Source organism: Perognathus longimembris, chromosome 28 (assembly GCF_023159225.1).
Source record: "Perognathus longimembris pacificus isolate PPM17 chromosome 28, ASM2315922v1, whole genome shotgun sequence".
NCBI classification, from domain to species: Eukaryota; Metazoa; Chordata; class Mammalia; order Rodentia; family Heteromyidae; genus Perognathus; species Perognathus longimembris.
The window spans coordinates 40589966-40612626 of NC_063188.1; the positions used below are offsets into that span (position 1 = coordinate 40589966).

Genomic DNA, 22661 nt, shown 5'->3' on the forward strand with positions numbered 1-22661 from the left:
AAGTGAGAAAAGGAACAACATTCTTGGAGAATCAAAAAGGTTTTCTTGTTACCACAGCACTTGTCTTTGTAGGTCAAGAATTTGAAAATAACTTTTGCCTTTGTGAATTCTTTATATTAAATCACTGAGGACCCATATTGTCTGGCTACATGTGGCAAGGTGTTAAATCATCACCAACCATTAATTCCATAAGTAAAGCTTCATGAGGTTAGAACAATGAGAAAGTTCTGGAAGGAGGACTGAACAATGGATGGTGAAACAGAATCAAATTCTTTTTTCTTAAATAACACCATCATCATTTTTATTTAAAAATCCTTTGATTCTTATTTCTGATGTAATAGGTATCATTTCATGATTCTTATTTCCAATGGCAAATAGAGACAGTAACTAAAATTCACCCACTGCTCTCTTTGGCTGCCAGCCTCTTGTCCCTCTCTTCAGCAATGGTGAGGCGAATCCCCTTTCCTCGGGGAAGAGAAATCCATGGTTTATTGCCTTTGCCAATAACAAAGATGTTAGAAAGTCGGTTGGCAAAGCTGTTGCCATTGACATCTTTCACATGAACCACATCGAAAGAACCTGGGTGCCTTTCTCTATTGGTAATCACACCAATTCTTCCCAAGTTAGCACCTCCGGTCACCATACACAGCTCACCGGTGTCAAACTTGATTAAATCTGTTATCTTGCGGGTCTCCAAATCAATTTGAATGGTGTCATTGACCTTGATGAGGGGATCTGGGTAGCGAATGGTTCAAGCATCATGAGTCACCAGATGAGGAATTCCTTTTGTGCCCACAAAGATCTTTCTTACTTTGCACAACTTGTACTTGGCCTCCTCAGGTGTAATGCGGTGAACAGCAAAGCAACCCTTGGTGTCATAGATCAGACGCAAATTCTCCCCAGTCTTGTCAATGCTAATGACTTCCATAAAACCAGCAGGGTAGGTGATATCAGTTCTGACTTTGCCATCAATTTTAATGAAACTGCATGCAGATTTTCTTGACTTCATCTCCTGTCAAGGCATACGTAAGTCTGTGCCTTGGGAAAATGATGAGAGGCAGACATTCTCTCAGCTTGTGGTGACCAGTGGATGGATGAGGAGCAAACACACCGGTCAGTTTGTCCAACATCCAGTGCTTGGGAGCAGCTACCCGCTTCAGATGCTTCTTGGGACCACGAGCCATGGCTGTGCTAGGAATGGAAAGAGCCAGAATCAAATTCTTAAATAAGTATTTTTCTTAGTTTGTGAGTCAGGACATTTTCTGCAAATGTTTTGCAGCTTATTGATTCAGAATGTGGTACTGTGTTCATGGTTCATGCAGATCTGAGTAAGATCCTGGCTCAATCTTTGTCTGAGCTGGGAAAATCATTGAACTCCTATGACCTGCATTTACCACATCTTGAAAATGAAAAAAAAATGTTTAAATTATAAGGGTAGTGAGATGATCAAATAAAGACATACACATAATATACTTGCTTCAAGGGAAGCCCAAAGAGCAATGTTATTCTGTTAACTTTTCTGAGCCATTTTTTTCTATTTGAAAAATAAGTACAAGATTTCTCCAAATCATAAGCATGCCATAAAAAAATCCATAGCCTTGTATTTGTAAAGTGAATAATGTAGGTAAGTGGTAGACACGTATGGAAATGAGAAAGACAATAGAAATAGACAGGGAATAATTACTGTAGTGGATGAAATATTGTATCATCCACATGTCTTACAACTGAAGAACATATTTCTCCAGTTTCTTGGGAATGTTATGAGATTAAAAATCTCATCTTTTAGCCTTCTTCACAATTGCCTTGGCTGTAGTATCGATACTTCCACTCCTCAGTTTATTCAATAGAAATATATATATATATATATATATATATATATATATATATATATATATATTTAAAAATCTGTACATTGCTCTTTTCTTGCACAACATTGAAGGGTTCTGATTTTACAATTGGTACAGGTTTTAAAGTTCACTTTTATTTTATTGTAAAGGTGATGTACAGAGAGGTTACAGTTACATAATTAAGGTAATGAGTGCCTTTCTTCCTGAACATTGTTAACCCTCCCTCGTTTTCTCCTGCTTTCCCTTCCCCCCACTCACCTCTGCCCCAAGTTGCAAAGTTCACATGCAACACACTGTCTTGTGACTATTGCTGATGTATTGGTTCACCCTTTGTCCTTTAGCTCACCATTTTGTTATTTCCCTTCCTTTCCTCAAATCAGATAAAAATATACAAGACACAGGATAACAGAATCAAAAACACTGGCAATGGGATAAAACAAAGGGAAAAAAGAAGAACAACCAAAATACTTCATACAGTACATTTAAAAACAATAACTCTTGTATCCATATCTTGGAGTTCATTTCAATTAGCATTATTTAATATGGATAACCATAATTATTGGCCTATTGTGATCCAAACTCCCCTATTCAGCAATACCACTCCTGGATATTTACCCAAATAATCACAAACAAGGCTACACTAAACCAACCAGCACAACTATGCTCATTGCAGCAGTATTTACCATAGTTTTAAAGGGAACCAACCCAGAAGCCCCTTAGTAGATGAATGGATCAATAAAATGTGGTATACATACACAATAGAATTCTATGCTTCCATCAGAAAGAATGACATCTCCTCATTCACAAGGAAATGGAAAGAAAAAGAAACTCTATGGTTTTCCTCATAAGGGATAATTAGTACTGGGTTAGGCTAGTCACAGCAGAAGATCACAAGCGGTCAATAGCTATGCCCTTATGAACACAAAAGATGATGCTAAGTGAAATGAACTCCATGTTATGGAAACGAGTGTTATATCACTGTTGTAATTACTTTCAACATGCCATGTGAAACCGTACTTTTTTTGTTGATGATCCTCTTGTATCCCCTTCCTGTGGGTGTCCCTGCGCTATCACTGTGTCTCATCTGAGTCCTCTGGATACTGTATATAAGGGTAGTAGAACTAGGGAAGGGAAAGGGAATATCAAAATTGAGAGACAAAGGATAAAAACATAAAAGACTCAAAAAACAATACTTACTAATCCATTTGTTGTAAACCAACATGGGCAGAGAGGGAAAGGGGGAGCGAGGAGGGGTGGAAATGAGGGAGGAGGTAACAAATTGTACATAAAATGTACCCACTGCCTTACGTATGAAACTGTAACCCCTCTGTACATCAATTTGACAAAAAATAAGTAATTATTAAGAAGATATTTTTAAGAGGAAAAAAAAACACTTGAAAAAAATCGTAGTAGGTTAAGTAAGCCAATTCCAAGGAAACATAGGCTCCATGGTTGCCCCCATTTGTACTAATTAGTACATGTCTAGGATAGTCCTAGAAAAGGATCCTAATAGCCTAATAGCTTTGGTATGGATTTTTGAAACTACGTCAAAGTTCCAGTTGTTTTCTTAATGATGTTTCCTTCCTCCCTGTCACATTCCTCAGGAAGAGATATTCAATGCTCTCCTCAATAAGCATCCTGCATATATTTCATCTCATTCTTCTTCCAGAGACCCAAATCATATACCTTAGCCCTTCAAAACCTCTTCTTTGGGTCATAGAAATTACCAACTCACTTTTTGTTTGTTATATGCATTTTCAAATGTCACAATATCATCATTCTATTTTGAACTTGCTTTCACTTAAAATGCAAGCAAATTTAAGATAACCTTTTCGCTGTAAAATAAAAGACAGGAAACACATAAAAAAGAAATGTGTTGTAATGAAATATTACAAGGTAAGCATCCTTACAACTAACATCTAGGTCAAATTGTAAAATATATACAGCCACCCAGAAGCCCATATGTTTCATTCAAAAGTCTAATGCCCTTTAACTCTAAAGTACCTCTAAAACCAAACAATGTTTTTCATATTTATTTGTAGCTTTAGCACTAAATGTGCATTCCTAGACAATGTATTTTTAATTTAATTTTATTGTCAAGGAGATATACAGAGGGGTTACATTTACACCCATAAGGTAGTGAGTACATTTTGTGTCGAACATTGTTACCCTCCCCTTGTTTTTTCCCACTTTTCCTCTCCAGCCCAGTCCCCACCACCCCAAGTTGTAAAGTTTATTTCCAGCATACTGTCTTGTGAGTATAGATGTTGCATTGGTTTTCATTTATCATTTTCCTCACCATTTTTGTTGTTCACCATCCCTTCCCTAATTCATTTTTATTCCACATTTTCATTTGATATGAGCTTTAATTATCTTTTTGTACACACTTGACATTCACTTTATAATTTTCTACATTAGAAATTGCATCACCAATTGGGTCACTTAACCACTAGTGTCTCTCAGTCTGCACTTTGCTGATTGCTACCTTGTAGTACCATCTAACATATGCCTCTCTTGTGGGGATTTCCCCCAAACTGGCAACTGAATTCAAAAGCTTGTTACAATTCAAGTCTGATCCATTTGGTAACATACAGTCATAGGGTGTTCTTCCCCGAGGACACCCTAGAGGACTCTGATGTCTAGACTGTGTACCTCTCTTTTTGTTCTTAGAAGCTGTTAATAATTAATACCTTCATTTATTCATTGTGTTTGAAGTATGGTGATACGCTATCATTCTCTGTTTCAGCTATGAGAATTATTTCATAAAAAAGATATATCTTCACTTGCATTAATTCGTTAGAAAATGGTAATCGTTATTCAGGAAAGGGAGATAAGGTATTATTTTCTTTATTTACCATAAAATTAATTAGTTTACCAGCAACTTATTTTGATTACTGCTTATTATCTATTGATATATTTATGAAATCATCAATTTAAAAATATTGGAGAATTGTAGTATCATTTTAATTGCTATTTCTATTTAATGTTCAAATTGTCCCATCTATGTACAGAGAAAACTTTTAAAATTTTGGTCCTGAGTCAAATTTTTAAAAAACAGTAACTAAGTAGTCTGGTGGTAAACACTCACACCATTAATCCTAGCTAATTAGGAAGCTGAGATCTAAGGACTGTGATTCAAAATCAACCTGGGCGGGAAAGTTTGGGGGACTCTTATCTCCAATTATCTACCAAAAAGCTGAAAGTGGAAATGTAGCTCAAGTGGTAGAGGGCAATCCTTGACCAAAATCTAAGGACCAGAGCATATGACTTGAGTTCTAAGCCCCAGAACTGGCACAAATAAAAAGAGATTTATAGCTTTCTTGCCATCTGATATAATCAAAGTCTAGCTGTGTAGAAGATACCTCTTCTTTCCTGGGAAATTTTCCTGTGATTCTCTGGAATAAGCTTTTCGTATTTTAGTGAGAAGTAATAATTCACTAACATATATATGTGCATATGTGTGTATATGTCGGTGTGTGAATGGTATAAGTGAAATTATATATTGAGACGATGGAAAAATATTTAAAATTTATAATATATATCATATATTTGTATAGAGTATATAGAATTTAATTATGCATTCAAAGTAATGTTCAAAATCCTAATGTATTAGTAAGAGATTAATCATAATACTCTTTGACTTTGTATATTACACATACATCTCCTTTCAATTTGAATAATCCTACTTTCAAAAAGAATAGCAGATGATAGAATTTAATTCTTGAATAAATGCTCTTTTGATTAATTAAATAACACAGGTAACATCACTACAGGAAAAAGAAACAAGATTCAGAACACAATAAGGGAATATTTTGCAAACCTTTATGCCAACAAATTTGAGAACCTGGAAGAAATGGACAAATTCCCAGCAAAAATTGATATCCCCAAACTTAACCATGAAGATTTAAATTTTCTAAACAGACCCATATCCAGCATTGAAATAGAAACTGCAATAAGAGATCTCCCATCCAAGAAAAGCCCAGGCCCAGATGGATTCACAGCTGAATTCTACAAGGCCTTCAAAACGGAACTCACACCAATATTTCTCAAACTCTTCAATTAAATTGAAAGTGAAAGTTGGCTACCAAACACATTCTATGATGCCAGTAAAACCCTTATCACAAAACCAGGCAAGGACTCATCAAGGAAAGAGAACTATAGACCGATTTCCCTGATGAGCATAGATGCAAAAGTTCTCAACGAAATTCTGGCCAATCAACTTCAACAGGTCATCAAAAAAGTCATACATTATGACCAAACCGGATTCATTCCCGGTATGCAGAAGTGGTTCAACATACGCAACTCAATCAACATAATCCACCACATCAAATGGAGCAAGGACAAGAAGCACATGATTATTTTGCTATATGCAGAAAAAGCATTTGATAAAATCCAGCACCCATTTATGAAAAAAGCTTTGAGGAAACTAGGATTCCAGGGAACATTCTTGAATATAATTGAGGCTGTCTATGACAAACGTACAGTGAACATTACTCTAAATGGGAAAAAGTTAAAGCTGTTTCCTCTAAAATCAGGAGCAAGACAAGGTTTTCTGCTCGCCCCTCTTCTCTTCAACATAGTACTAGAATTCCTAGCCAGAGCAATAAGGCAAGAGGAAGACATAAAGTAGATCTAAATAGGACAAGATGAAGTCAGACTCACTCTATTGGCAGATAACATGATCCTGTATCTAAAGAACCCTGTAGAGTCTACTCCCAAGTTACTTGAGATGATACAAAACTTTGGCAAAGTAGAGGATATAAAATAAATCCTCAAAATCAATGGCTTTTCTCTATACAAACAACCTGAAGACTGAGGCAGAAATCAGGAAAGTAACACCTTTGGCAATAGCCTCAAAAAGCAAAAAATAACTAGGAATAACCTTAACCCAAGTACTGGAGACTTCTATGATGAGAACTTTAAAAACACAGGAAACAAAATTAAGGCAGAACTAAGGACATGGAAAAACCTCCCATGCTCCTTGATTGGGAGGATTAGTGTTGTCAAAATGGTAATATTGGGAAAAGGCCATCTACAAATTCAACACAATACCCATTAATATCCCAACACCATGTTTCAATGAAATAGAGGAAGCAATCCAGAAATACATATGGAACAATAAAAGACCCTGAATAACAAAAACAATCCTAAGTAGAAAAACATTGCTGGAGAAATTTAATACCAAACTTCAAACTGTATTACAAAGCTATAGCAATAAAACTATCTTGGTATTGGCACAAGAATAGTCCTGAAGACCCAGAAATGAACCCACAGACCTATGGCTACTTAAACTTTGAAAAAGGAGCTAAAAAATAGGATGGAAGAAAGAGAGCCTCTTCAACCAATGGTGCTGGCAAAACTGGTTCAACACCTGCAACAAATTAAAACTAGGCCCTTACATAGCACCCTGCACCAAAATCAATTCCGAATGGATCAAAGATCTCAAAGTAAATTTGGATACCCTGTAAACACTAAAATCATGAGTAGGAGAAACAGTTGGGTTCCTTGGCACAGGATGAAACTTCCTTAACAAAGGCCCAGAAATGCAACAAATCAAAGAAAGGTTGGCCAAATAGGACTGCATCAAACTGCAGAGCTTCTGCACGGCAAAGGACATAGCTTGCAAAATAAAGAGAAAACCCACAGATCGGGAAAAGATATTTACTAGCCATACAGTGGACAAAGGCCTCATATCTAAGATATATGCAGAACTAAAAAAAAATAAATTCCTCCAAACAAATCCTTAAAGAACCAACAATCGCCTCAACAAGTGGGCTAAAGACCTAAAAAGAGGCTTCTCTGAAGAGGAATTGAGAAGGGCCAAGAGACACATAAAGAAATGGTCTTCATCACTGGCCATAAAAGAAATTCAAATAAAAACAACACTAAGATTCCACTTCCCCCCAGTAAGAATGTCCATTATCAGTAAAACTAACATTAACAAATGCTGGAGGTGATGTGGCCAAAATGGAACCCTACTACATTGTTGGTGGAAATATGAACTTGTTCAGCCAATCTGGAAAGCAGTATGGAGGTTCCTCAGAAGCCTAAACATAGAGCTCCCCTGCAACCCAGCATCCTCACTCTTGGGCACCTACCCAAAAGATTACAACTAAGACCACACTAAAGCCACCAGCACTACAATGTTCATTGCCACACAATATGTCATTGGTTAAATGTGGAACCAACCCAGATGCCCCTCAGTAGATGAGTGGATCAGGAAAATGTGGTTCATATACACAATGGAATTTTATGCCTCTAGCAGAAAGAATGACATTGCCCCATTTGTAAGGAAATGGAATAAGCATTTCATAGGGAGATACCACCTTATTTTACTGAATAGTAATATTTCACTATCATTGAGGCAACAGGTGCCAATGTCTCTAGGCTTTTTCAGCACAGAGATGAGAAATTATATATATGTATGTATATATATATGTGTGTGTATATGTATATATGCACATATACATGTACATCTTTGTGTGTGTATGTGAATGTGTGAGTGGTGTATGTGAAATTATATATTGATACCACTGAAAATATTTAAAATATATAATATATATCATAGTTTTGTGTAGAGCATACAGAAATTAATTATGGGTTCAAAGTAATGTGCAAAATCCTATTGTATTTGTAAGAGGTTAGTCTTAATACTCTTTGAGTTTGTATATTATCATACATCTCCTTTCAACATGAATATTCCTACTTTCAAAATTAATAGCAGATGATGGAATTCAGTTATTGAATAAATGATCTTTTGCTTGATTAAATAACGCCAAAGCAGTCATAGAACAACAATAATACTAAAACTCTCTCCACTTTAATTTCTTAAATTATCAAATTTCTGTATATATTCTTCCTCCATATCCTTTTCATTTGTTTATAATTGTGTTATATTCACAATGATATACATCCATTTGTATACCCACCTTTCTGTTTTAACTTGTATTTAGTCTCCTATCCACAGGTTATTGTATTTTTAAAGATAACCACTGGTCCAGCTGTAACTTTCCCTATAGCAAATTTTGGTTATTTGAGTGTTATACTCTAGATTACTCAGAAAGTCATCTTGAGAACAAAACTGTGTTCTTACATCTTGAGGATTTTTTTCACTAAATGATTATCTGGATGCAAAGCTTTTGCTGATATTTTTCTTTTTCTTTTTGTCTTTTTTTTCTTCTTCATTGTCAAAGAGAATTACAGAGGAGTTACAGTTCATATGTAAGGCAAGTACATTTCTTATCCAACTTGTTACCTTCTTTGTCATTTTCCCCCATCTCCAATTCACTGTTTACCACCCACCCATGAGTTGTACAGTTAGTTCACACCAATTGGTTTTATAAGTATCGCTATTGCAATGGTTTGTCTTTTATCCTTTGTCTTTCGATTTTGGTATTTCTTTTCCCTTCCCTAGTTTGAATACATGTATATACAGTATCTGGGGTACTAAGAACAGTTACAGAAATAGCAGGAGTAAAACCTCAGGAAGGGAATATGAAAAATTAAAGGTACGGTTTCACAGGGCATGTTGAAAATGACTACAACAATGCTATATCACTTATTTCCATAACTTGGAATTCATTTCGCTTAGCATTATCTTATGTGTTCATATGGGAAAACCTATTGAGCGATTGTGACTTTCTGCTATGACTATCCTAGAGATGTACTAATTATTCCCTTTGAGGGAAAACATAGAGGTCATGTTTCTTTGGGTCTGGCTGACTTCACTTAATATGATTTTTTTCCCCAAGACCTTCCATTTCCTTATGAATGAGGCAGTATCATTCTTTCTGATACAGGCAGAGAATTCCGTTGTGTATATGTACATTTTCTTTTTTTTTTTTTTTGGCCAGTCCTGGGCCTTGGACTCAGGGCCTGAGCACTGTCCCTGGCTTCTTCACGCTCAAGGCTAGCACTCTGCCACTTGAGCCACAGTGCTGCTTCTGGCCGTTTTCTGTATATGTGGTGCTGGGGAGTCGAACCTAGGGCCTCGTGTATCCGAGGCAGGCACTCTTGCCACTAGGCTATATCCCCAGCCCTATATGTACATTTTCTTGATCCAATCATCTACTGAGGGGCATCTGGGTAGGTTCCATATTTTAGCAATGACAAATTGTGGTGCAGTGAACATAGTTGTGTTGTTGGCTTTTGTGGTCTTGCTTGTAATCTTTAGGGTAGATGTCCAAAAGTGGGGTTGTTGGGTGTTAGGGAATCTCTATGTTTAGCCTTCTGAGGAAACTCCACAGTGCTTTCCAGAGTGATTGAACAAGTTTATACTCCCACCAACAATGTAGTAATGTTCCCTTTGGGCCACATTCCCTAGAATTCCTAGGCAGAGCAAGAAGGCAAGAGGAACACATAAAGGGGATCCAAACAGGAAAAGATGAAGTTAAACTTTCTCTTTGCAGACGAAATGATGCTGAATCTAAAGAACCCCACAGACACTACTCCCAAGTTACTTTAGCTGATCCAAAACTCCGGCAAAGTAGCAGGATATAAAATAAATCCTCAAAATCAATGGCTTTTCTATAAGCCAACAACCTGAAGAGCGAGGCTGAAATCAGGAAATCAACGCTTTTTGCAATAACATCAAAAAGCATAAAATAAATAGGAATAACTTTAACCAAATAAGTGAAGACCTCCATGATGAGAACTTTAGAAACCTGAAAAAGGAAATCAAGACAGAACGAAGGAAATGAAAAAACCTCTGATGCTCCTGCATTGGGAAGATTAATATTGTAAAAATGGCAATACTAGCAAAAGGTAACCACAAATTCAATGCAATACCCATCATTATCACAAAACCACTCTTTAATGAAATATATGAAGCAATGCAGAAATTCATATGGAACAATAAAAGACCCCGAATAGCAAAAACAATCCTAAGTAGGAAGAACAGTGCTGGAGAAGTTACAATACCAAACTTCAAGCCGTATTACCAAGCTATAGTAATAAAAACACCTTGGTACTGGCACAAGAACAGGCCTGAGGACCAATGGAACAGAACTGAAGGCCCAGAAATGAACCCACTGACCTATGGCTACTAAATCTTTGATAAAGGTGCTAAAAAAATAGGGTGGAAGAAAGACAGCCTCTTCAACCAACGGTGCTGGCCAAACTGGTTCAATGCCTGTAATGAATTAAAAATACATCCGAATATATCACCTTGCACCCAAATCAATTACAAATGGATCAATGACTTCAAAGAAAAATCAGATACTCTGAAAACACAACAAGAAGAAATAGAAAAAATGCTTTGGTTCCTTGGCACAAGAAGAAACTTCCTTAATAATGGCTCAGAAATGCAACAAAGCAAAGAAAAGTTGGACAAATGGGACTGCATCAAAGTGCACAGCTTCAGCAAGGGAAAGGACAAAACTTGCAGAAAGTCCATAGATTGGAAGAAGATCTTTACTGGTCATACATTGGAGAAAGGCCTCATATCTAAAATACATGCAGAACTAAAAAAAATTAAATTGCTCCCAAACAAATCCTCAAAGAACCAATGGCTCCCTCAACAAATGGGCCAAAGACCTAAAAAGAGACCTCTCTGAAAAGAAAATGAGAATGACCAAGAGACACATGAAGAAGTTCTCTAGCTCCTTTATCAAAGATAAGTTTTGGATCAGCTCTAGTAGCTTGGGAGTAGAGTCTATGGGATTGTTTAGGTATAGGATCATGTCATTTGCGAAGAGGAAAAGTTTAACTTCATCTATTCCTATTTGGATCCCCTTTATATTTTCTTCTTGCCTAATTGCTCTGGCTAGGAATTCAACTACTATGTTAAAGAGAAGGGGAGAGAGCGGACATCTCTGTCTTGCTCCTGATTTTAAAGGGAATGGCTTTAGTTTTTTACCATTTAGAATTATGCTTGCTGTTGGTTTGTCATAAACTGTCTTTATTATATTCAGGAGTGTTCCCTGGAATCCCAGTTTTTCCAGGGCTTTTAGAAAAAATGGGTGCTGTATTTTATCATACACCATTTCTGTATCCAGAGATATAACCATGTGGTTCTTTATGTTGCTCTGGTTGATGTGGTGGATTACATTAATTGACTTGCGTATATTGAACCAACTTTGCATCCCTGGGATGAATCCAGTTTGATCGTGGTGTGTAATTTTTTTGATGACCTTTTGAAGTCGATTGGCCAGAATTTCGTTGAGAATTTTTGCATCTATGTTCATCAGGGAAATCAGTCTATAGTTCTCTTTTTGTGAAGAGTCTCTGCCTGGTTTGGGGATTAGGGTTATATTGGATTCATAGAATGTGTCTGGTAGTGAACTTTCTAAATCTTTGATAAAGGAGCTAAAAAAATAGTCTGGAAGAAAGATAGCCTCTTTAACAAATGATACTGGCAACACTGGTTCAACACATGCAACAAACTAATACTAGATCCTTATATATCACCCTGCATCAAAATCAATTCCAAATGGATCAAAGACCTCGAAATTAAATCAGAGACCCTGAAAACACTAAAGGAAGGAGTACGAGAAACACTTGGGCTCCTTGGCACAGGATGGAACTTCCTTAACAAAGACCCAGAAATGCCACAAATCAAGGAAAGGATGGACAAATGGGACTGCATCAAACTGCAGAGCTTCTGTACAGGAAAGGACATAGCTTGCAAGATAAACAGAAAGCCCACAGATTGGGAAAAGATCTTTACCGGCCATACAATGTACAAAGGCCCCATATCTAAAATATATGCAGAACTAAAAACATTACATTCTTCCCCCCCCAAAAAAAAAACCCGCAAAAAACCAATAGCCCCCTCAACAAGTGTGCTAAAGACTTAAAAAGAGACTTCTCTGATGAGGAAAGGAGAATGGCCAAGGGACATATGAAAAACTGCTCTACATCACCTGCCATAAAAGAAATGGAAATGTTGGAGGGGATGTGGCCAAAAGGGAACCCTACTTCATTGTTGGTGGGAATGAAAACTGGTTCAGCCACTCTGGAAAGTGGTATGGAGATTCCTCAGAAGGCTAAGCATAGACCTCCCCTATGACCCGGCAGCCCCACTTTTGGACATCTTCCCAAAAGACCACAAACAAGAACACACTAAAACCACCAGCACAACAATGTTCATTGCAGCACAATTTGTAATAGCTAAAATATGGAACCAACCCAGATGCCCCTCAGTAGAAGAATGGATCAGGAAAATGTGGTACATATACACAATGGAAGTTCATGCCTCTGTCAGAAAGAATGACATTGCCCTATTCATAAGGAAATGGAAGGACTTGGAAAAAATTATACTAAGTGAAGTGAGCCAGAACCAAAGAAACATGGACTCTATGGTTTCCCTCATAGGGAAAAATTAGCACAGGTTTAGGCACGTCACAGCAAAGGATCACAAGAGCCCAATAGGTATAACCTTATGAACACATAAGATGATGCTAAGTGAAATGAACTCCATGTTATGGAAACAATTGTTATATCACTGTTGTAACTACTTTCAACGTGCTATGTGTAACTGTAGCTTCTATTATTGATGATCTTCTTGTAGCCTCTTCCTGTGGTGTACTTGCACTAACTCTGTATCTTATCTGAGTACATTGTAAACTGTTTATACTGGTATTAGAACTAGGAAACTGAAAGGGAATACCAAAACTGGGAGACACAGGGTAAAAAAGACAAATGACTACAAAAGCAATACTTGTAAAACTGTTTGGTGTAAATGAACAGAACAACTCATGGGGGGGAAAGGGAAAAGGGGCAGGGGGAAGGGGGAATGAGGGAGGAGGTAACAAACAGTACAAGAAATTTTTCCAATGCCTAGCATATGAAACTATAACCTCTATGTACATCAGTTTGACAATAAAAATTTTTTTAAAAAGTGTACTACATCACTGGCCATAAAAGAAATGTAAATCAAAACAACACTGAGATTCCGCCTATTCCCAGTTAGAGTGTCTATTATCAGTATAACTAAGAATAGCACATACTGATATTTTTATTTGGTAAATATCTTAAATATATCATATCACTTATTCGTGAAATAATCATTATAAAATCTGATAACATTTCATTCATTGTAAGTCACATATCCTTTTTTTATATGCATGCGAAATGTTTTTATATTGAAAGTAACTCACCAGAATATAATTCTGAGATTGAGTTATGTACTCTTCCCACTGCCAAAACGAAGATATACTACCTGAAAAGCACTATTGTCATACCTTCAATCCTCACTATATTGTGCACTTTGCTTAAAAGGTTTGTTTTACTATTATTTTTTTTCTCTTGTATTCCCTTTCTGTGGCTGTACCCCCGCTACCACTACATCTCATCTGAAAATCCTGGATGATAAATGAAAGTGTGCTTGATTTTCATAACTAAATATAAATTTAAGAGGTAGATTTTTAATATGACAACAAATGTTTTCATAAAGTGACAATGGAAGTCAAGGAGAAGGTCCTAGTTAAACTTAGCCAGTGTGTCAAAGTTAAAATTATGGCACTAATTAATGTGGATATTGTTTTCTGACAATACTGCACTCTTTGTAGCTGGTCTAAATGTTCATTGCTTGCCCCTTTCCTTTTCAAAACAAAGTATGTTCCAGTGAATAAACAAAGGTCCTGGAAATAGATTTCATACTGCGTTATATCACTCTGGTAACAGTATTTTTTCTGTGGCTCAATGTAGAAAAAATAATCATGGAAATAAATAATTAAAATTTGTTCTTTGCATTAGCTTTTACCATTATAGAAATAGTTTTCAGTGAGAAGATTTGGATTTTTGTATTTTTTTTCTTTAACCAACTGAGTAAACTTTAGCGAGTTATTATACTTTTCTGTACCTCTGTCTTATTATCTCTAAAGTGTAAAGGGATGATAAATTTGCTCTTTCTCAAATAAAACTATGTATGTGGGAAATGCTGTAGAATGCTAGATACTTCCTTTCAATATCTAATTTTTTCAAGGACTCATTTATGATGGAGTTTTAGAATGAGCATGATCACACGGCATTGAGTGTGCATTTTGTAGGTATTATTGACTGACTTTCTTTGTAAACATAACAAAAATTTAATATTTCATACTCTATTGTATGCATGAATGGATATAAAAATGAAAAAGTTAAAGATCACAAATGCATCCCTTAAATCAATATCAATGTAAGTTTAGCTTTATTTTGAATTGTATTGTTTCCCAAGAAATGGCTTGCGAATCACTTTCTAAAAGTTATGTGCCTAACCTTTTGTCTAAATAATTACAACATAGTCAACAGAATTTGATATTTTCATTAATGGGTTTGGAATGTTCAGTTGCCTTAGGATTATCCTTGCCAATATAACTGTGAAGAAAGCCAACTTTTTCTTTGGCTATTTTCCTTCATCCATGACCCCCATCCATTGCCTCCTCCCTTTTGGCATGATCTCTTTATTCAGATGCTTATTTCCTAGACAGTTTCTGTTGTCACCTGGATGTTAACTCAGTAGATACTTAATAATTAAGGTGTTAGAAAATAACCAGTTTAAGACACATTACTTCTCAGCATTATTGGTATTATTCAAATGAGACTCATGAAAGAGAAAAAGGAAACACTACAAGGATGAAATGTAAGAATATATTATATATACAATGATAGATTGTGTTTATAAAGTTTTCTTTATAGGTAAAAGGTAAAGAATTCAAATTTTCCCTTTAGAACAAGAAAACGCATCAAAATAAAAATAAACAAAACTTATAAAACCTTAATATTGTGAGTAAAAGAAATATTTTCTATCAAACCAGTGTCTCCATCTTGTAAGTAGTTACCATTTTGTACTGACATATCCTAGTACTTATAGTTCCTGGAATTATTTGCTTCTTGACATTTAAACTGTAACTATCAGCTGAGCTGATAGGTGTAACCAGCCAGCCTTGTCAGGGTATGAGTCTTTATCAACAGGGTTAAAGTATAGAAACACCACCTTCCATCCCCTGCTTGAATAGGAACTTTTTCACTGAATATTAGAATGCTGTCTAACATTCTTACAATATCTCATCCATGTGGTAAGCAATTTTAAATGGAATGCAAGCATAACTCCTTAACAAGGAGGGGGATAACATCACCCCTTTGATTAAGATAAAAGCTAAGCAGATCTCCCCACTTTGTTTGTCTGACTATAGAGTAGCTACATACCTTCTGTGCATAAGTAATTTGCCTTGATAAGCTCTCCTTTATCTCTGGAATAATTTATTCTAATATGAGAGAATTTGGGCCTTTTCAGCAATAGTGATTTATTTTCTTATAACTTGTATCTTTACAAAAACGAAAATCATAATAATCACTGGTTATTAATTTCTTATCAATTTTGGGCTAACTCCACAACAATGATGGTCAAAGGATGTTGAAAAGAGTCAGTTGATGTTATCAGAATGGAGACCATGGGAGGGACTTGTACACCAGAATAAAAGGAACCCATTAGTGGTAAACTGCTAGAGCATGATTATCATTTATTACTTGTTCAGAGCTGAAGTTGCCAAGATTATATTTACTTCATTAAGCTAATAACCGGATACTTGAATAATGTAGTATTATGTCAGTAGGGAGCCTGGACACTTATACATTGGCCCTGGTATAGGCCTATGCTGATAATTCTTGAGCAAGCTTTACTGTATCTCTTAACATTTATACTCTATTACTGACTGTGAAAAGACTCAAAGAGCACATAACACATGTCAGTGAGAATGCCACCATATTTGTTAATGTCACTGTCTTAATGATGCTAAATTTAATCAAGAAAGTTTGCATGTATTCTGTCATGTGTAGAAGCTAGAACTGGTTGATAAATATATAAGCAAATGCCTTGGGTTGTATGAAAGTGTACAGAAATGTATTAATTGGATCACAGTATACTGGTGGGAGAACTGAAACAATGTAATTCCTTACAATGGCAAAATCATAGTTCAACAAAATAAACACCAGGTGCATAGCTTGATAACTACATGGCTAGGTTATTGCATGGCAGCCCTTTGTCTTAGTAAACATTTACATTCTGATGCTGGGGGGTACCACCCTTATTCACTGCATTGAAAGCCAGAAAATTAATTTTGATCACCAAGTCTTTTCAACTGAAAGAAGAAAGAAAGAAAGGGATGATTTATTGAATTCATTGTTGTTGTTGTTTTGGTGATGCTGGGATTTGAACCCAGGGGCTAGAGTGCTTTACTAGTAAGACACTCTACCACTTTTTTCTTTCTTTTTCTATTTTTCCCTTTCCTCCCCCTTCTTTCCCATCTTGTCTCTTTTCTCCTCAGAACCCTTCCTTCTTCTCCGCCTGCCTCTCACTCTGTCCTCTATTTCTCTGTTTTACACAGACACAGACACACACACATACACACACACACACACGAAAATTATTGTTATCAGTGGTAGAGGAATTCATGTTAAGTGGAACTGACATAAATTCTGCACGTAGTTTTATACAGAAAGCAATTATTTAAGCATTATAAGGTATACAATCTTATATTTATTTTAAATGCTCTATTACATATGTGTGTATCTCCACATTATGTTTTAACATTACAGTATTAAAATAATGTCACTAACCTCTATGTATATTTTATACGAATTTAGTGTATGTATTTGTCAAAAGCCTAACAAATGGAAATGGACCTGGTTATAGTTCACGTTCCAAACAACACAACCAAGAAATTTTTTACATTTGTAACAATTTATCTGTGAATTTGTGTTTTGTAAGTGATGGAACAATGAACACATACCGGATTTTTAGCCTTGGTTATCACATGGATCAACTTGTTCCTATCTTCCTTCCTCTCAGTGGCCTACACACTGTCCTTCCAGGAATTCTGTCCTGAGGAAAAGCCAGGAACATTAGGCCTGAGCAAATTCACACACCCACTTGTTCCTCTTTTCAAAGGCCCTTTAGCAAGCTTTGTGCTTGGGAAGCATGTCCAACTGGCTAGTGCTTTTTGTCTTCACAAACACACATAGTCCCACATACACTGTGTTCTGATGAATCATAATTTTATGATAGGAAACTGTTGCACCACAAACCATTCCCAAGCTAGTAACTTCAAACAGTTACATTTGTTCATTCCTTTTCTCATATGGTTTCTATTGGTCAAGAACTTTCTGTGCAGTCCCATTTTTCCAACCTTTCTTTGATTTGTTGCATTTCTGAGGCTTTAAGGAAGTTTCCTCCTTTGCCAAGGAGCCCAAGTGTTGCTCATATTCATTCTTTTAGTGTTTTCAGGGTATCTGATTTTACTTTGAGGTCTTTGATCCATTTGGAATTGATTTTGGTGCAGGGTGATATGTAAGGATCTTGTTCTAGTTTGTTACAGGTGTTGAACCCATTTTGCCAGCACCATTTGTTGAAGAGGCTGTCTTCCTTCCACCCTATTTTTTTGCTCCTTTTTCAAAGATTAAGTAGCCATAGGTATGTGGGTTCAATTCTGGGTTTTCAATTCTGTTCCCTTGATCCTCAAGTCTGTTCTTGTGCCAATACCAGGCTGTTTTTATTACTATAGCTTTGTAATAAAGCTTGAAGTTTGACATTGAAATTCTTCCAGCACTGTTCTTTCTACTCAGGATTGTTTTTGCTCTTCTGGGTCTTTTATTGTTCCATATGAATTTCTGGATTGCTTCCTCTATTTCATGAAAGAATGATGTTGGGATATTAATGGGTATTGCACTGAATTTGTAGATAGCTTTTAGCAATATCGCCATTTACACAGTGTTAAGCCTGCCAATCCAGGAGCGTGGGAGGTTTTTCCCATTCCTAATTTCTGCCTTAACTTCTTTTTTCAGGTTTTCAAGGTGCTCATCATAGAGATCTTTCATTTCTTTGGTTAAGGTCTTTTCTAAAGTATGGAACCAACCCAAATGCCCCTCAGTAGACGAATGGATCAGGAAAAAGTGGTACATATACACAGTGGAATTCTATGCCTCTATCAGAAAGACCCACACTGCTCCATTCATAAGGAAATGGAAAGACTTGGAAAAAATTATACTAAGTGAAGTGAGCCAGCCCAAAGAAACATGGACTTTATGATTTCTCACATAGGAAATATTAGTACGTGTTTAGCTTAGTCATAGCAGAAGACCACAAAAGCCCAATAGCTATGCCCTTATGAACACATAAGATGATGCTAAGTGAAATGAACTCCACATTATGGAAACAAGTGGTATATCACTGTTGTAATTGTTTTCAGCATGCCATGTGAAACAGTACTCCTCTTTCCCTTTTATTCTCTATTGTATTCTCTTCCTGTGGTTTTACCCCTGCTACCAGTGTATCTCATCTTATAACCCTGTTTGTTTTAGAACTAGGAAAGGGAAAGGGAATACAAAAATCAAGAGACAAAGGATAAAAACACAAACCATTCCAAGAGATATCCTTACAAAACCATTTTGGGTAAACAACTGTACAACTCATGGGGCAGGGAAAGAGGGAAAGGAGGAGGGAGAGGTGGGGAAAAATGAGTGAGGAGGTAACAAGTTGGATAAGAAATGTACTCACTGCCTCACATATGAAACTGTAACCTCTCTGTACTTCAGTTTTACAATAAGGTAAAAAAAATTACTGTGGCTTACCTTAAAAGTTCTGAATATTGCAGTCAACATCTTAGCTAAGCTAGAGCTCTAATCATTGCAAGACTTGATAGAGTCATTCTTGTAGGCATGTTTGAGTTACTCAAAGATGCAGAAAAGCTTTGGATTTTCACTCTCATTTTGCTTACTTCAAATAAAACTCTTAGGGCATGAAGTGTTGAACAAAGGTATCTAAGCACTAATTTCAGTCATCCTATTTACACCAGTAGGAAGATTTATTAACTATTGACTCATAGATGTTCCCAAAGATAAATGTTTAAAGTAACACTATTCTAATTTAACTTGGCTATTTATGTAAGTGAATTAATATATTTCTACAAAGGAAATCAACTAATTATACTAGCAATATTTGCTATCATAGACCCTGATTTAACTACTTCTAACAAAGTAGATAATATTTGATCATGAATCAGCATTCATCTATAAATTTTAATACGAGGAATGATAATTATTATAAGCATGCTCAGGAACACACAACTGCAATAGCTCACCTTTAAATAATAAAATTTAGGACATTGGCAGCATGTATACCTATTGCTGTTCAGTATAAGAACTTTCCTATCATATGCTGTAGTTCAAATGTGTGAAAAATTATGTAATAATTCATCTAAAAAACAAGAATGGAAAATAAATTGATTTGTAAAATCAGTGATCCCCATGTAAACATCCATTCCTTCGTAGAACAACCCATGTGCATGACTAATCTGCAAAGCTACACTCTGGACAACTACCCATGCATCTCCTTTGTTTCCAAAACTCTTAATAACTGAAAATATAATATGCATCTCCTGTATATATGAACAAGCAAATGAGTGTAACTAAAACTGATGAGGGCAGGATTTCTAAGACAATATGAAAAAACATGTGCCACTATTGGGGCTCGAACTCAGGGCCTGGGTAATGTCCTTCAGCTTTTTTGCTCAATATAACACTCCAGAACATGAGACACAACACTGCTTTTCTGGTTATTTTTAGTAAGAGGTAAGAGTCTTGTGTCTTTTCTGCTTGGGCTGGCTTTGAACTGCAATCCTCAGATCTTAGTCTCCTGAGCAGCTAGGATTACAGGTATGAGAAAATGGTGCCAGGCAAGAAAAATATTTTTTAAATGCCAGGCAAAATTATTACATATGTCACTGAACAAATGTTACATAAAAGCCCTCTGTAGTAGATTTGCATTTTTTTCTGAATAATTACTTATTTATTGTTAAAGTGATGTAGAGAGGGGTTAAAAATTCATACGTTAGGCAGTGGGTACATATCTTGCACAATTTGTTACCTCCTCCCTCTTTCCCCCCCTCCCTTTTTCCATCTTCCCCCATGAGTTGTTCAGTTGGTTTACACCAAATGGTTTTGTAAGTATTGCTTTTGGAGTTGTTGTACCTTTATCCTTTGTCTCTCAATTTTGATATTGCCTTTCCCTTCCCTTGCTCTAACACAAGTATATACAGTATCCAGGGTGCTCAGATGAGATACAGTGATAGTGCAGGGACAACCACAGGAAAGGGATACAAGAGGAACAACAGAAAAAGCTACAGTTTCACATGGCATGTTGAAAGTAATTACAACAGTGATATAACACTCATTTCCATAACATGGAGTTAATTTCACTTAGCATCATCTTATGTGTTTATAAGGGTATAGCTATTGGGCTCTTGTGATTTTTTGCTGTGACTAGCCTACACCTGTACTAATTATTCCCTATGGGGGAAACCATAGTGTCTGTGTTTTCTGCTTCTGGTTTAGTTCATTTAGTATTTTTTTCCAACTCCTTCCATTCCTTATGAATGGTGCAATGTCATTCTTTCTGATACAGGCATAAAATTCCATTGTGTATATATAGCATATTTTTTTATCCACTCGTCTACTGAGGGGCATCTGGGTTGGTTCCATATTTTAGCAATGGCAAATTGTGCTGCGATGAACACTGTTGTGCTGGTGACTTTAGTGTGGTCTTGCTTGTAATCTTTTGGGTAGATGCCCAAGAGTAGAGCTGCTGGGTCTTAAGGGAGCTCTAGGATTAGCCTTCTGAGGAACCTCCATACCGCTTTCCAGAGTGGTTGAACAAGTTTACATTCCCACCAACAATGTAGTAGGGTTCCCTTTCGGCCACATCCCCTACAGCATTTGTTATTGTTAGTTTTACTGATAATGGACATTCTTACTAGAATGAGGTGGAATCTCAGTGTTTTCATTTGCATTTCTTTTATGGCCAGTAATGAAGAGCACTTCTTCATGTATCTCTTGGACACTCTCATTTCCTCTTCAGAAAAATCTCTTCTTAGGTCTTTAGCCCACTTGTTGAGGGGATTGTTGGTTCTTTGAAGATTTGTTTGGAGGAATTTAATTTTTTTTTAGTTCTGCGTATATTTTAGATATGAGTCCTTTGCCCATTGTATGGCTGGTAAATAACTTTTCCCAGTCTGTGGGCTTTCTGTTTATCTTGAAAGCTATGTCCTTTGCCATGAAGAAGCTCTGCAGTTTGATGCAGTCCCATTTGTTGAACCTTTCTTTGATTTGTTGCATTTCTGGGCCTTTATTAAGAAAGTTTCATCCCATGCCAAGGTTGTTTGCAAACTATTGTGATGCAGCTTATTTCAAAGTAAAAACAAAAAAATGACTGCTTCAAAATATATATTGTGCAAACTTTGAAAAAGATCTGCAATATTTTGATTCAGACAGAAAAAAATAATGTTAAGCTGTATTTTATAGTAAAACCCCAGGTGAGTTTTCTTCCTACTGACTTCACAATATTGTTAGAGGTTACTTTGTGTCTGGTGTTATGCAAGACAAACTCATTCACATAATCTGTTATTTATTATTACTGAATCCCTTACATTATAAATCCTTAGCTTTTTGCATTAATGCGTCTTATGAAAATGGAAACAGAACTTTACTCATTTCGATTTTTATAGTGCAGATCAGGATACCTGGTGAATAATAACAGCTTTAGAAATGCTTCTTCTTACAAAACAACCACCCCTTTGGGCTAAAGACTTAAAGAAATATGAATGGCCAAGAGATACATGAAGAAATGCTCCACATCTCTGGCTTATGAAAGCAATGAAAATCACAACACTGAGATTCCACTTTTGACCAGTTAGAATGGCCATTACCAAGAAAACTCATAACAGCAGATGCTGGCAGGGGTGTGGGAAAGAAGAACTAAGAACTACTACAGCTTTGGCAGGAGTGGAAACTTGTCTAGCCACTTGGGAAAGCGGTGTGGAGGCTCCTCAAATGAATAAACAT

General features: G+C 36.3%; 1 pseudogene; it reads right to left on the reverse strand.

The window, feature by feature from the left end:
• Positions 1–394: 394 nt before the first annotated feature.
• On the reverse strand, positions 395–1202 carry LOC125343523 (annotated as a pseudogene).
• Between the last annotated feature and the right edge of the window lie 21459 nt (positions 1203–22661).